The following is a 15,428-nucleotide window of genomic DNA, read 5'->3' as shown; positions in this document are numbered from 1 at the left end:
GGAAACCATTCGGCTTTTTACTCAGTGTAGAATTGCCCATAGGCAGAAGGAACAGGAATGAAGGAAAGAAAGACAAAAAAAGGGAGTGCAAAGTCACCAGTACGCAGGACGGGAAAAGAATGAAGTAAAGAAAGACAAGACGAAGGAAGGAAAGGAGGGAGGAGAGGAAAGGGTAGACACCCGAGAGCAGCACTACATCGTGTGAGTGGACGGTGAGCGCCGCTACCTACTACAATAAGTGTTTTTTACGCTTATATATACATACATACATACAGTATATATATATATATATATATATATATATATATATATATATATATATATATATATATATATATATATATATATATAGCTGTATTGTATATGCAAATAAATTACGAAAAGTAAATAAAACAAACAAATATATAAAAACAGTGCAACATCTGCGTCTCCACCAACTGGTCTACGGTCCAAATATTTGACCTGATCCTCTGACACTGACCTGCGACCAACTGTTCCCAAAATCAAATTCCTTCATCTGTTTACCCTCAACCCTTCCACAAAATTGGGTCTATAACAAGTCGAAATTGTTGAAGCCAACTTTATCGTGTCACCTTTACCTTTGCCCTTTCACCGTGACTTTGGTATTTAATTCAATTTCAAAATCGTTTTCCTTTTCTCTTGTCTTATCCTTGACTCTTCCACACATTTGGTCTAAATCGCATTAAAAAAAAGTTTAAGTTCACCTTGTCATATGACCCCTACCTTTGACTCACTTTTCAAAAACCACAGATCAATCTCTTGGCCGACCCTCAACCCTTCCACCACCTTGTCCTCCTTAACCTCATGTCTTCCACCAAGTTTGGCTTTCCACAAAGTTTGCCTAACAGTGGATAAAATCTGTATTAGTTGATTTTGCTGGGTTAGACTTTTTCGGTAAATGTATGTTGGGTACAAAACATTGGGTCAACTCCTTGGCTGTCTCTCAACACTTCCACCAAGTCTGCTTAAAATCGGATGAAAACTTTCTGAGTTATTTTACTCTCTCTCTCTCTCTCTCTCTCTCTCTCTCTCTCACACACACACAAACACACACACACACACACACACACACACACACACACACACACACACACACGTCGAGCAAAACATAACACCCTCTCTCACATAGTATAAAAATAAATATGTCTTATTGCCTAAACATGTCCAAGTCGGGCAGAAACTGTTTACACTCCCGAATTTTAAAAAAAAGTCCAATATATCTGATCCACTTGAACAATAACGTCACTTCCTCTGTTCATCTACCTATCTATCTATCTATCTATCTGTTCATCACCTGTAAGAAAAAAAAAAAAAGAATGTGGAAATATTAACTTTATTGATCCCCTCTCTACTCTCCAGGGCTGTAAGAGACACGTGAAGCTGTGGGCAAGAATACTACCCCACTTTTTACTCGAAGAATTACCAAACTCTTACACATTATTCTGAAAAGCCTGTCCAGGTTCTAAGATAACACTGCTAAGTTTCAGAAGTCACTGTTCACCGTCTTGCTATTTATCGTTCGGCAGTTGATCGATATTAAGTGTCCGCGATTGTACACGCCTTTTTAAAAACCTAGTAACCCCTGGGGGGACTCGAACCCCCAATCCCTGGCTTAGGAGGCCAATGCCTTATCCATTAGGCCACAGGGGCGGAGACTACAGAGGGAAACAGCAAAAATGAAATAGAATTAGTGGAACTGGGGGTAGGTGGTGGCGGCCACTCACTTGTAGTGCTGCCTACTTCTTCCTTTACCTTACTCATTCTTTCTTGTGTCTGCCCTCCTCTCCACCTATTTTTTCCATCTTTCCTGTCGCTTTTTATTACTTTTCTTTACTTTTCAGATGGCTTTACATTGAGTGACAAACCTAACGATTTCCTGTAAGCCAGGAAAACATTTACAACGCTGGGTGGTATCCATATAACCAACCCATACATGTTCCCAATGTGTCAGCAATTGGGTTGGCGGAGGGTTAGTGCCCCTCCCGTAAAACAACCAACTCAAAGACAAACGACCACCCCTTACGGGATTATGGTGTCTGGCTACAAACACGTAAATAGATAGATAGATAGATAAATAGATAGATAGACAGACAGATAGAGAGATAGACGGACTGATAGATAGACAGTGGAATTTTAGTGCGTTGTATGACTTGTTCTTCGATAAAATTCAGTGGAATATAGAGAGATGTTTGAAAATGAGAGGGTTAATGGTGACAGTATTGACACTCTCAGGTTCCTATGGCAAGCCCGTATTCTCGTCGGTTGAGGAAGATCCCTAACACCTTTTCCTAAACGATTTATTTTGTTTCTTACATGTTACCGTCCTCTAGTGTTACATAAATCCTTCCAATATCCCCATACTCTGCTTAAATAACGTACAAAGGGATGTTAATCAGCCAAATCCCAAGATGAATCGCTAAGGAAAAGGTGTTACGGAGCTTCCTTAACCGACAGGAATACGAATCAATATAATCGTTTATTGTTAACTAAAAATAAAGTGCAGAGGATCCATGAAGCTGTTAGTAGATCTAGGTAAGGTGTAAGTAGGTAAAGATATGTGGAAGTGGGTATGATGCTGAAAGTGTAAGTAGACAGATGCAAGCGATGTGAATGCAGGTAAGGAGCTAATTAGTCAGGTGTCTCATAGGTAGATTGGTGTAGTTAGGGAAGGGTGTGTGTGTGTGTGTGTGTGTGTGTGTGTGTGTGTGTGTGTGTGTGTGTGTGTGTGTGTGTTGGGGGGTGGGGGTGTAGAACAGTGAAATAGATAGAAATATAAATAGATAGAAAAACAGATAGGAAGGCAGATGTAAGTATATATAACGTTAAATGGTAAGTAAATATAAATACAAATAGATGTAAGTAGCAAGAGATGTAAGTAGGAAGATGTAAGTTGAAAGGGATGTAAGTAGGAAGAGGTGTAAGTAGGAAGAGATGTAAGTAGGATGATGTAAGTAGGAAGATGTAAGATGAAAGGGATGCAAGTAGGAGGAGATGTAAGCAGGAAAAGGTGTAGGTAGGAAGAGGTGTAAGTAGAAAGAGGTGTAAGAAGGAAGAGGTGTGAGTAGGAAGAGGTGTAAGTAGGAAGAGGTGTAAGTAGGAAGAGATGTAAGTAGGAAGAGGTGTAAGTAGGAAGAGGTGTAAGTCGCAGGAGGCGTAAGTAGGAAGAGATGTAAGTAGGAAGAGGTGTAAGTAGGGGTGTACGTCGGAAGAGGTGTAAGCAGCAAGGGGTGTAAGTAGGAAAGGGTGTAAGTAGGAAGAGATGTAAGTAGAGAGGTCTGTCCATGTGATACAATCTACACATCCTTTGCATTAGCCGGGTTAAGGGGAAATGCCATCCATCATTATCACCATCATCATCATTATCACCATCATCATCAACATCATCCTCATCCTCATCAAAACCGTCAACAAAATTAATCATCATTATCATCACCATCACCATCACTATCATTATCATCATCACAATAACTACCAACAAAATTAATCATCATTACCATCACCATCACCATCATCATCGTCATCATCATCATCACCACCAAAACCATCAATAAAATTAACCATCACTATCATCAAACCCATCATCACCATCATCATCATCAACAAAATCCATCATCATTATCATCACTAACACCATCAACAACATCAATCATCACCATTATCATCACACTCAAAGTCAGCTTCACCATCACTTAATCATGACAGCAATAAACACTCATCATCATCATCATCATCACCAAAACAGGCATAATCACCATAATCATCATCAAAATTCATCATCATCATCATCATCATCATCATCATCATCATCACAATGCAAAGGGCTTCATCTTCCACATAAACACCCTCCCTTTTTCTTCCATGCTCTCAACTCTTGCCCTTCTGACCCTTCCCTCCCTTCCCTTCCCCTCCCCCTCCCCTCCCCTACCTTCCCCTTTCCTTCTCCCTCCCCTCCTAATCCCATGGTATCACTTAACGTTTTGGGCGTGGTTTTAGACAAGAGGCGGAGGGGGAAGGGGTTGAGAGAGAGAGAGAGAGAGAAAGAGAGAAAGAGAGAGAATTATACAAATACATACCCCGCCATCATTTGTTGTTGCCACGAGATGATGCAACTTTCATCTCTCTCTCTCTCTCTCTCTCTCTCACACACACACACACACACACACACACACACACACACAACCTAAGTAGATATGTCTGTTGCTATTTTAATCCCTCTTCTCCCCTCTCTTTTTCTCTCTCTATCTCTATTTCCATCACAATTCCAAAATCTGCGGACGACACAAAGATAGTAGTTAAGCCTCAAAATTCACGAAGATAAAGGAACTACACAGGAACTCAGATAGGGGAGAGGAGCGGTCTGAGTTGTGGAATATACCTGTGTTGTCCGCTGAGGTATTCAAGAAATTTTGTGACATGGTCCTTGTAGAGAGAAGGACTATGCCACAATTTTTGTTTTTGTGTGTGGAATATACAACTGAACCTTGGTAAGTACAAAGTAATGCATTCTGGTTCTGCAAATCTAAAAACTATCAACTCCTTGCTAGGTAAATGTAATCAGCAGTACTGGAGTGGGGAAAGACTTCGGTATACTAATATGCAGTGACCTAAAGTCCTATAAACTGTAAAAAAGCACAGGCGCTTCTAGGTTATATATAAAAAAAGCAGTTTAAGTACAAAAACAGGGAAACAGTCCTCTGAACAATTCTTTTATACAGCCGCATCTGGAATAAGCTGTGCAGTTCTGGTCGCCGACACTAAAGGAAGGTACCGTGATGCTTGAGAGAGTACCGGTACATGGGATATCATAGAAGGCACTAGACGTAAATGAAATGTTCAATGTCCTTCATGGATCTGAATACATCAACTAGCAATACTTAATTAGCTTAAACAGCAACTCGACAACAAAGCATGGAAGAAAGCCTGAGATGAAGCACTTCCACTGTGATATACTGGGTAATTTTTTTGTCAATATCACTCGGCAGATGATGCTCACAGAACAGGTAACACACACACACATACACACACGCACACACACACACACACACACACACACACACACACACACACACACACACACACACACACACACACACCTTATGAGGTGGAGGTCTTTACTGTGTGACAACGCTTCCCTCAACTGAGTTTTTTTCAAGTAAAGTTATGAAGCTGCTTAGAGAGATGTTGCCACTCAGTAAAGACTTCCATCTCTCTCTCTCTCTCTCTCTCTCTCTCTCTCTCTCTCTCTCTCTCTCTCTCTCATGCCACAAGTCATTACCCAAACACTCTAACTCGCTCCAATCGCCCTGTTTTTCAACTTAGTCCCAATTAGGCCACTTGGAGGGTCCGGCTTTAAGTCCTTTTCGGTCACTTGTCCAAATCAATTCGCATTTTCTTTTGCGCAAAATAAAACAAAAAAACACGAAAACAAGGACAAAAGTCTATCCATTACGGCCCAAAAGAGGGATAGTAATGGCAAGTAAACGAGCCGAAATGAGCCGAAGGCGAATTCTCCAACGAGGTAATTGATTTAAGGTGGGGTCTCGCTGCGAAGAAGATAAGATTATCGACCATCTGTGCTGATAAGGCGGTCATTAAAAGAGAGAGAGAGAGAGAGAGAGAGAGAGAGAGAGAGAGAGAGAGAGAGAGAGAAGCAGGAAAACTTTTATGAACAGAAAATGGAAAGAGTGACAGATGAAAGGGGGGCTTTTTTGTTCCTCTCTCTCTCTCTTTCTCTGTCTGTCTGTCTGTCTGTCTGTCTCTCTCTCTCTCTCTCTCTCTCTCTCAAACTTTCCTTTCACTCCCTCACTCTCCCCCTTTCATTCATCTTCCTCTTTTGTCATTCACGTACATATCCCTTCATTCCCCCACTCTCACTCCTTCACTCACAAACTCTCCTTCACTCACAAACTTCCTTCATTCACTCACACACTCCTTCATCCTCCTAGAGCCAATCTACCATTCACCCTCTTCATTTCATCATTCACCCCTCTCTTTTCAGGTGATTTTCTCGCTCATTCATCCACCCACTCTCACTCTTTCACCTCACTCCTTCATTCAGCCTCTCTCACTCACTCCTTCACTCACTAACTCACCCACTCTCATTCATTCTTTCACCCACTCTCGCTCCTTCACTCACCCACTCTCACTCATTCATTCGTCCCTCTCTTTTAATTCATTCCTTTCACTTTTCATTCACCACTCAGTTCTTCACGTTCCCTCCCTCACCTCTTTCTTAATACACTTCTTCGTGACTAAACTGTATCCCCTTCAGTCCGAGCACGTGGAGGCATCTTACGTCTTGGGGCATGGCTCAGTCTGCTGGCGTGGGCGAGGATGTGGCTGTTTCTAGTGTGCTTACGGGAGGGATCAGCCCACGTTACTATTTTTTTCATAGTATCTACCGTGCACCATTTATTCATCTCCTGCTCCCACTGCCCCACCCACGCCCACACCAGCAGACAGGGCCGTCCTCACAGCACATAAGATACTGCCTGATTAATTTACAAGCTATTTATAGACCACCTTCTATATTATAACTGACGTCCTCGATATGAAGGGGTTAAGCACATGACTCCACCAAGAGATGATTTTGCTAACTCTTTCAGCAAGATTTACAGTTCGATACTACCTCGCCCTCTTCTTCTCTCTCTCTTCTTCTCTCTTCTTTGTTGCTCTCTTCCATTACTCTTCTTCTTTGTTTTCTCCTTTTTTTTCGTCCCCATTTCCTTCCTTCCCTCTTCTTCCCCCCTGCCTCTCCCTCCTCCCTACATCCCTTCCTCCTCGTCCCCTCCTCCCTACCTCCCCCTCCTCCTCTTTTTCCTTTATTAGGGAGACAGTTATCACTTATTCAGTAAAGAGATTCCTCCTCCTCCTCCTCCTTCTGGTCTTGTTCTTGTCTCTTCCTCCTCCTCCTCCTCCTCCTCCTCCTTCTGGTCTTGTTTTTGTCGCTTCCTCCTCCTCCTCCTTCCCTCTTCTCCTCTTCTTCTTCTTCTCTTTCTCTTCGTCGTCTTCTTTCGTCACCCTAGGGCACACCTCTCGTAATGATGGGGTTTTTATGCCCTAATTACTTATTACTCACACTCCTCACATCTCTCTCTCTCTCTCTCTCTCTCTCTCTCTCTCTCTCTCTCTCTCTCTGTGGTGCCGCAATCAATTCTTCTCCATTATCACTTTCTTTTGTCATTTTCTGCCTTTCCTTCCTCTCTCTTCCTTTTCTTCTGTCTACCATCTCCTTTTAATATTTTCTCACTTACTCCTCCTGCATTCCCCTTTCCTCTTGCCTCTTCCTCTTGGTGTCAGGTGCAAGGCAATCACTTCTTACTTCACGATCCCTCTTCTCATTCTCCTCCTCTTTAATTTTCACCTCTTCTCTTCCTCCTTTCTTCTCTTCTCCTGGTGTCGGGTGAAGAAGCACTGACTCACTACAATGCAAGATTCTTATTCAGTTTTCTCTTATTCTCTGCTTTTATTTGCTTCCCTTTCCTCCTCTTCCTCTTGTTTTCTCTTCCTCTTCCTCCTCCTCCTCCTCCTCTTCCTCTTGGTGGATTCAAGTGAAGGAGCAACGGGCTTTCAACAATGCACGAAAATCAATTCTTCTTCTTCGTCAGTTCCTATCTTAACATCCTCCTTTTTTTTCCTGTCGATGTCGCTTTTCCCTCTAGTGTTTCCTCTTTTTCTTCCTGTCTCCTCTTCCTCTTGGTGGTGTCAAGTGAGGAAGCAAGGAATCACAACACTGCAAACCTCGATGATTTCTTTTCTCTTGTTCTCAATTCATTTCTCATCACCTTAACTTCCCTTCCTTTACTCCTCTTGTTTCCTCTTCCTCCTCTTTCCTCTTCCTCCAGGTGGTGTCAGGTGAGGGAGCGGGGAATCACAACACTGCAAGACAATAAATTCTTCTTCTTCGTTAGATCCTCTTTTTAACATCCTCCTTTTCTTTCCTTTCAATGTCGCCTTTCCCTCTTGTGTCTCCTCTTCCTCCTCTTTCCTCTTGCTCTAGGTGGTGTCAGGTGAGGGAGCAGGGACTCACAACACTGCAAGCCTCCCATTTGAAATTACAATGTAGCAGTGAACGCGGCCAGACCACCCACCCAGCGACCAGTGGGGCCATTAATCTTGTCCCGATAACGCTGCCGCCTCCTCCACAACACCACTCACGGCACGGGCTTCGGTTACGTCTTGGCGCTTTCCTCTGAGCGATTTAGTCTACTCTCACCTACCCTACCCTTCCCTGACTTGCCACAGATTAACCTACCCTTGCTTAACTTGCCCTAGATTATCCTACCCTTGCTTACCTTGCTTTAGATTACCCTACCCTTGCCTTACCTTAGAGTAACCTTTTCTTCCCGTACCTTAACCTACACTAGCCTTAACGTCTATCTATCTATTTATCTATCCACCTTAACCTAACTCAGCCCTACTTTAACACGATTTAATCTGACCTAAACTAACCCAGTGCAGCTTAGCTTAGCCTGGCCTAACCATGACAAATCTAACTTAAACTAACCCTAACTGAACCACACTTAACCTAGCCTAGCGTAACCTAATGATGCCTAACCCAATCTAACCCAACCCACCCATGCCCAACCCAACCCAATCCAACCCAACCCAACCATGCCTAACCCAACCCAACCCAACCATGCCTAACCCAACCCAAACCCACCCATGCCCAACCCAACCCAAATCAACCCAACCATGCCTAACCCAACCCAACCCAACCAAACCTAACCCAATCTAACCCACCCTAACCCAACCTAACCTGACCTAGCCTAACCTAACCTGACCCAACCCAACCTAACCTAACCTGACCCAACCTAACCTAACCTAACCTGACCTAGCCTAACCTAACCTGACCCAACCTAACCTAACCTAACCTGACCCAACCCAACCTAACCTAACCTGACCTAGCTTAACCTAACTTAATCTAACTTGTTTTCTTCTGCCCAGTTTTTTCCTTCGCTGAAACTTTTTGCTGATTCTTCTGTTAAATCTTTGAGCTGGAGTTTTAACCCATCGTCATCATCATCATCATCATCATCATCAACAACAACAAGTACATCATCATCATCATCACCATCACTCTCATCATCATCACCATCATCATTCTCATTATCATCATCAACAACAAGTACATCATCATCACTATCACCATCATCATCATCATCACCATCACTCTCATCATCATCATCATCATCATCAACAACAAAAAGTATACCATCATCATCACCACCATCACCACCACCACCATCACCATCATCACTCATCATCATCACCATCTGTCCCCCAGCTCACCCAATGGACAAGGTGTGTAAAGGTGTGAATATGGGTAAGAAGGCAGGAGTGTAATACCCTGTAGAAGAGGGGGTGTTAGAGTTAAGTATAAGAGGAGGTAAGAGATGCAGGGAAGGGGAGAGAGAGAGAGAGAGAGAGAGAGAGAGAGAGAGAGAGAGAGAGAGAGAGAGAGAGAGAGAGAGAGAGAGAGAGAGAGAGAGAGAGTCAGTAGAGAAGGATTTGAGGGAAAGAAGGATAGGAAGAAGACGAAAAGGATGAATAAAAAGAACTGTGGAAAAGAAAGCAAAATGATCCGTATCTTATGTTTCGAGGGGAGGAGAAGGGTTGGAGGGAAAGACAGAATGTAGAGAGAAAAGGAGTAAGAGAGGGAGAAAGAGAGAGAGTCGGGGGAGAGATGGAGACGTGATAAAGCGAGGGAGAGGACGAGGAGACGTGGGGAGAGAAAGGGGATCAGGAGGAGAGGGAGAGATGGAAGGGGGAGGGAGGAGGAGGAGATGTGGGGAGAGAAGGGGGATCATGGGAGGAGAGATGGAAAGGGGGAGGGATAGGAAATGAGGGAGGATGAAGGAGGCGAACAGGGAGAGAAGGAGGATTAGGAGGGGAGATGAGGGAAGGAATGGGTAGGGAGTAGGAGGTACGGAAGAAGGAGAGATAAGGGAAGGAGTGGGTAAGGATAAGGAGGTACGGAAGGAGGAGGAGAAATGGGAAAAGGAGGAGCATCAGGAGGAGGGAGGGAGGGAGGGAGGGAAGTAGGGAGAGGGAGGAGGAGGGATGGAGGAATGTGAGCCCCGGCCGGATCGCCTTGTGTGGAAATGGGTTGGATTCCCTGGGTAGATTCTCAACAGGTTAATTGACTCCATGTGGCCGGCCCCTGAAGACGTGGTAACTGCCTGGCTGATAACGGGGGCGCTGGGGGGGAGGAGACAGGAGGGGGAGGATAACGGGGGTGATGGGGGGAGGAGAGGAGGGGGAGGATAACGGGGGCGGTGGGGGGGAGGAGAGAGGAGGGGGAGGACGAGAAGGGGTGCGGGGGATAGAAGGAGGTGGGGGAGGATGGGAAGGGGGAGGAGGAGAGAGAAGGGGGAGGACAAGGGGTGGGGAGACAGAGGGAGGAGGGGGGGACGGAAAGGAGTGAAGAACATAAGAACATAAGAACATAAGAAGAGAGGATAACTGCAGTAGGCCGGTTGGCCCATGCTAGGCAGCTCCTAGGGGATAGAGAGAGGAAGGGGAGGATGGGAAGAGGTGGGGGAAATAGAGGGAGGAGGAGGACGGGAAGGGGTGGGGGAGATGGCGGGAGGAGGGGAAGGATGGGAAGGAGTGGGGAGACAGAGGGAGGAGGGGGACGACGGGAAGGAGTGGGGAAACAGAGGGAGGAGGGGGACGACGGGAAGGAGTGGGGAGACAGAAGGAGGAGGGGGAGGACGGGAAGGGGTGGGGGAGATGGAGGGAGGAGGGGGAGGACGGGAAGGGGTGGGGGAGACAGAGGGAGGAGGGGGAGGACGGGAAGGGATGGGGGTGAGAAAGGAGGAGGCGGAGATGAAAGCAGGGAGACAGGAAGGAAGAGTAGGGAAAGAATTGTTAACTCCCGCCTGATAAAGGAGGTGGGAGAGGGTGTGGGGGGAAGGGAGGATAGGAGAAGAGAGGAGGAAGTAGTGGGAGAAAGGGGGAGAAGGAGGGAGGGGAACTCAGAAGGAGAAGGAGGAAGAAAAGAGGAAGAGGGGAAGGAAAGGAGTGAAAGGAGAAAAAAATGGAGGGCAAATCATTAAGGAAATCAGGTAACAGCATACCTTTGGGTCCTGTCGAGGCTGTTACGGAAGAGGCTATGACAACGGTATCTATTTTATGAGACAAAGATAAAGATTAGAGCAAGATGTCTCCCCTCTCCCTATCAGTCTCACCAGTCGACGCCGGCATGAACTAGTGAGAAGGACTAGGCATGATCGAGGAGTATTTAGTACAGGCCTTTGCGTCTGTGTGGTCTGTGTAAAGGGGTAACCCTATGTCAGTCTTATCTAACAAATGCCTCTCTCCCTACCTTTCCCTTTCGCTCAGTCACCTGTCAACTCTCTCTCTCTCTCTCTCTCTCTCTCTCTCTCTCTCTCTCTCTCTCTCTCTCTCTCTCATGGTTCTGCGATGAGTGTATTAGTCTTTCTGTAAGCGATAGGTATGTGTGACCTGTGCAGTTCTCTCCCTCTCTCTCTCTCTCTCTCTCTCCCAATAAGTGCCGGGCATAGTATTACCACCTCAGGCAGTTATGACATCACCTCACAGACCAGCGATATTTATATTACCAATAATATTACTCTCACTATTATAATGTAAATTCTTCTAACACAAGGGTATTCATCATATCGTCTTGGTATACTGAACGTGGGTATACAGTATGTCGTCTACGAATACTTCACGTGGGTATACAGTATGCTGTCTGTGAATACTACATATGGAAATACAGTACCGGTATATCGTCTACGTATACTGCAAATGGGTATACAAAATATCGTCCATGTATACTCATGTTTACACCTATATACAAACACGCATCCTTATCAGCATAACTTCTCATATAAAATTACAAGGAAAATAATCAACGTAGATCAATATATATGAGAAAAAGAATAAATAAAAAAAAATAAAAAATAATAAAGATTGGTAAAATGAATATGATCTTTAAGTTGCTAATAAAGAAAAAATACGGGTATATTGGCAGGTAAAATTAACGAGATCTTTAAGGTGGTGCTGCGAGGTGAGGAATTTCTGTCTATAAGGTTGTCTGTCTTTCTCGAAAAATGTTCTTCTTTTCAGTCATCTCAAGACAATGCTTCTCACTATGGTATTCTTACGTAGGATGAGAGACTTCTACTGTACCCTCTCTCTCTCTCTCTCTCTCTCTCTCTTATCATATATTCTAGTCCTCACCCCCACATTCTCCTTCCTCATATACTCTTCCCTCATCAATCACCTCCCACTCATCCCAACCCCTGTCTCAATTCAATACCCACTCACTCACTCACTCATTCACCCACTCACCCCCATCCCTTGGCCCTTGCCTCACACACTCACTCACCTGCCATCCCTTGCTTCACTCACTCACTCACTCCTCTCCCTTGCTTCACTCATTCACTCACTCAACCCTCTTTCATTGCTTCACTCACTCACTCACTCATCCCCCTTCCCTCGCTTCACTCACTCATTTACTCATCCCCCTTCCTTTGCCTCACTCACTCACACTCCAACCCCTCCCTCACCTCAGGACCATCTCACTGACTGATTCACTCACTCATCTTTATCACTGCTCTCACGCTGTTCAAATTTAATAAACTTATACAAGGCTAAAGATATCATCTCTCTCTCTCTCTCTCTCTCTCTCTCTCTCTCTCTCTCTCTCTCTCTCTCACATCCACCACCCACGCTCTGACCCATTCAGTCCGGGAACGCCTATATTTCTATGTATTCCTGCCACCTCCAGACGATTTAGTCGATTTTATTCAGTTCCAGGCAATCTTTTGAAACTGGAGGGGGTATGATACAAGCCCGTATTCCCTAGCACCCATCCCTTAGCGATTTATTTTTAGTTACGACTGGTTAACATCAATCTGTATGTTATTTATGCTGAGTATAGTGGTACTGAAATGATTTAAGTGACGCAGATGATAGCAGGGAGTAACAAGACAAATAAATCGCCTAGGAAGAGGTGTTAGGGAGCTTCCTCAAGTCTTAATAATCGGTTTCGACACGGGAAGCTTCTTAAGAGGTGAATAAAATGCTCTAATTAAGGGGAAAATGAGCTTAGAATGACGTCAGCCGCAGTCAAGGGGATTATCAACTTTTCCTAAAATTCTCCAAACCTCCAACCCTCTCAACAATAAATAATATAAATAAATAAGTAAATAAATAGATTGATAGACAGACAGACAGATAGAGATAGACAGATAGATAGATAAATAGATAGATACATACATACCTAGATAGACATAAAGAAATCTTAGAACTGTCACAATTTCCATATTATAAATTTTGTCTCGCCCCTTCAACAACAAAAACACCTGAAGAATTTCGATCTAATTCTTCTTTTTCTTGTCAAATTTCCTTATTTAAAAAATCGTAAGCGTAAGAAAAGAATATATACAACGAAGTGACAGGTAATCATTTTTGTAAGAATTACCATTAAAAAAAAAATCTTAACTTCAGGGAAAAATGCATAAAAGGAAAACGTAACTAATTCCGTCCTTCTTGCAAAATTTCCATGCGACAAATTATACTCTTTAGCTTCTCAGACAAATACAGAGGAGGATATTCTCTCTCTCTCTCTCTCTCCTGCTTGCAACATTTCCATATAACCAATTGTTTGAATCTGTCTGTCTGTCTGTCTGTCTCTGTCTCTGTCCGTCTGTCTGTCTGTCTGTCTGTTTCTCTCTCTCTCTCTCTCTCTCTCTCTCTCTCTTTCTCTCTCTCTCTCTCCCGTGCTTGCAACATTTCCATATAATCAATTGTCTGTCTGTCTGTCTGTCTGTCTCTCTCTCTCTCCTGCTTGCAACATTACCATATAATAAATACCCATATCAACACCACCACCTCTCACTCCACTCTCTCCCTCACTCTGTATACAATGTTACAATTTTTTTTTTTCCCAGTTCGGATCGTTCGTTGAGTGCTTTTAGAGGCTCGTGACACCTCTCCCTCAGTGATTTATTCTGTATTTTGCACCGTCCCACCACTCATTTAGCATAGTGTTGCCTACTTCTTCCTTGACATTTATCATTCCACTTGTGCCTACCTCTACCTGCTTCCTACTTCTCCCTTTCCTTCCAGTCACCTTCAATTGCTCTTCTTTCGACTCCAGGCTCAACACTAAGTGACAAGTTTAATGATTTCTTATAACCCAGGATACAATTTACAACGCTGGGTGGTAACCATATAACCAGACAGCAATGAATCGCAATATATATTCATGAACGCCTTCGGATTTCTTTTCGCTTTGCACACAATAGTCTTTAATTTGGTCCACAGATTCAAAGTATATTCTGCCTACTTTATTTCTGTCATAGGCACAAAGACAAACTCCGGGATTAGGTGTCTGGCAAATTGGTAGATAAGAAGATGCAGGAGATGAATAGATGGAGAGTCTTAATGCATTTTGGTAATATTTTCTTGGAGATTTGTATGGTACATTGCCCATGGTACTGGTGTGTGTGTGTGTGTGTGTGTGTGTGTGTTACTTTGATGTACGTTTTTAGCACACTGTTTCTCTATTTAGCAACACCACCTGAAGAGTGTCCAAAGCCTGTGATCCCTTTAGTTGGGAGGCTTCGTGAGACCTGTCCATTTGCGATTTATTTTGTGCATTACATTTTATTACGCTCTTCTACGGAATTTATGGGTTTTTAATACTTATCCACAGAACTCATATAAGAGATTTTTTACTTACCAGATACTGGCACACACACACACACACACACACACACACACACACACACACACACACACACACACACACACACACACACACACGAGTCTCTAACCAACGGGAAAGGGATCGCAAGTTGAGCCGAAAGTTTTCTCTCTCCCATAAATAACTCTTCAAATATAATTACAACTCTACCAATAAACACTGAACCCCCCTTCCTCCCAGACCCTCATATACAGGTAGGCTTCATATTTCGAGCAATATTAAGAAGCATTTCAGTAATTTCTTATGTATATACCTGGATTACAAACAACATCTTCCTATGGGCCATCCAGTCGAATATATAAACATAATTGCCAAAATCACAGAAACTTGGAGTATGTTGTCTGTCTATATACAAGGTGATCATGGAAGGGGTGGCCACTATCTAATCGCCTCAGTGTCACCCCCTCTCTCATATACCTCTCCACCCCATCCCTCTATCTCATCCTTAGTCTCCCCCTCCCCTCGTTACACCTCACTCACATATACTCTCCTACTCAGTCTCTCACTGAAGTACCAAAGGATGAAGTGAGGAACTTTACCCGTCACCCCACCTGCGCTACCCACTCCGGTACCTCCTCATCACCAGGTAATACGGGGCTCGAACACACGACTCTGGGAACACGCGTCAACAAAGCTCCTCTACCCTATGTAAAAATGTCTTTGC

The 15,428-nt window shown here is 43.9% G+C and overlaps 1 non-coding gene across 1 annotated transcript; it reads right to left on the bottom strand.

Annotated features, from left to right (window-relative positions):
- Positions 1–1,598: 1,598 nt before the first annotated feature.
- Positions 1,599–1,671, bottom strand: TRNAR-CCU (transfer RNA arginine (anticodon CCU)). The gene has a single exon. It is a non-coding gene; the product is annotated as a tRNA-Arg (tRNA).
- Positions 1,672–15,428: the final 13,757 nt, after the last annotated feature.

Source organism: Coenobita brevimanus, chromosome 112, assembly GCF_032717465.1.
Source record: "Coenobita brevimanus isolate Jiangsu-jjx chromosome 112, ASM3271746v2, whole genome shotgun sequence".
In the NCBI taxonomy this organism is placed as follows: domain Eukaryota; kingdom Metazoa; phylum Arthropoda; class Malacostraca; order Decapoda; family Coenobitidae; genus Coenobita; species Coenobita brevimanus.
The sequence above is the reverse complement of the archived record's forward strand: the minus strand, read 5'-3'. Positions and strand labels throughout refer to the sequence as shown.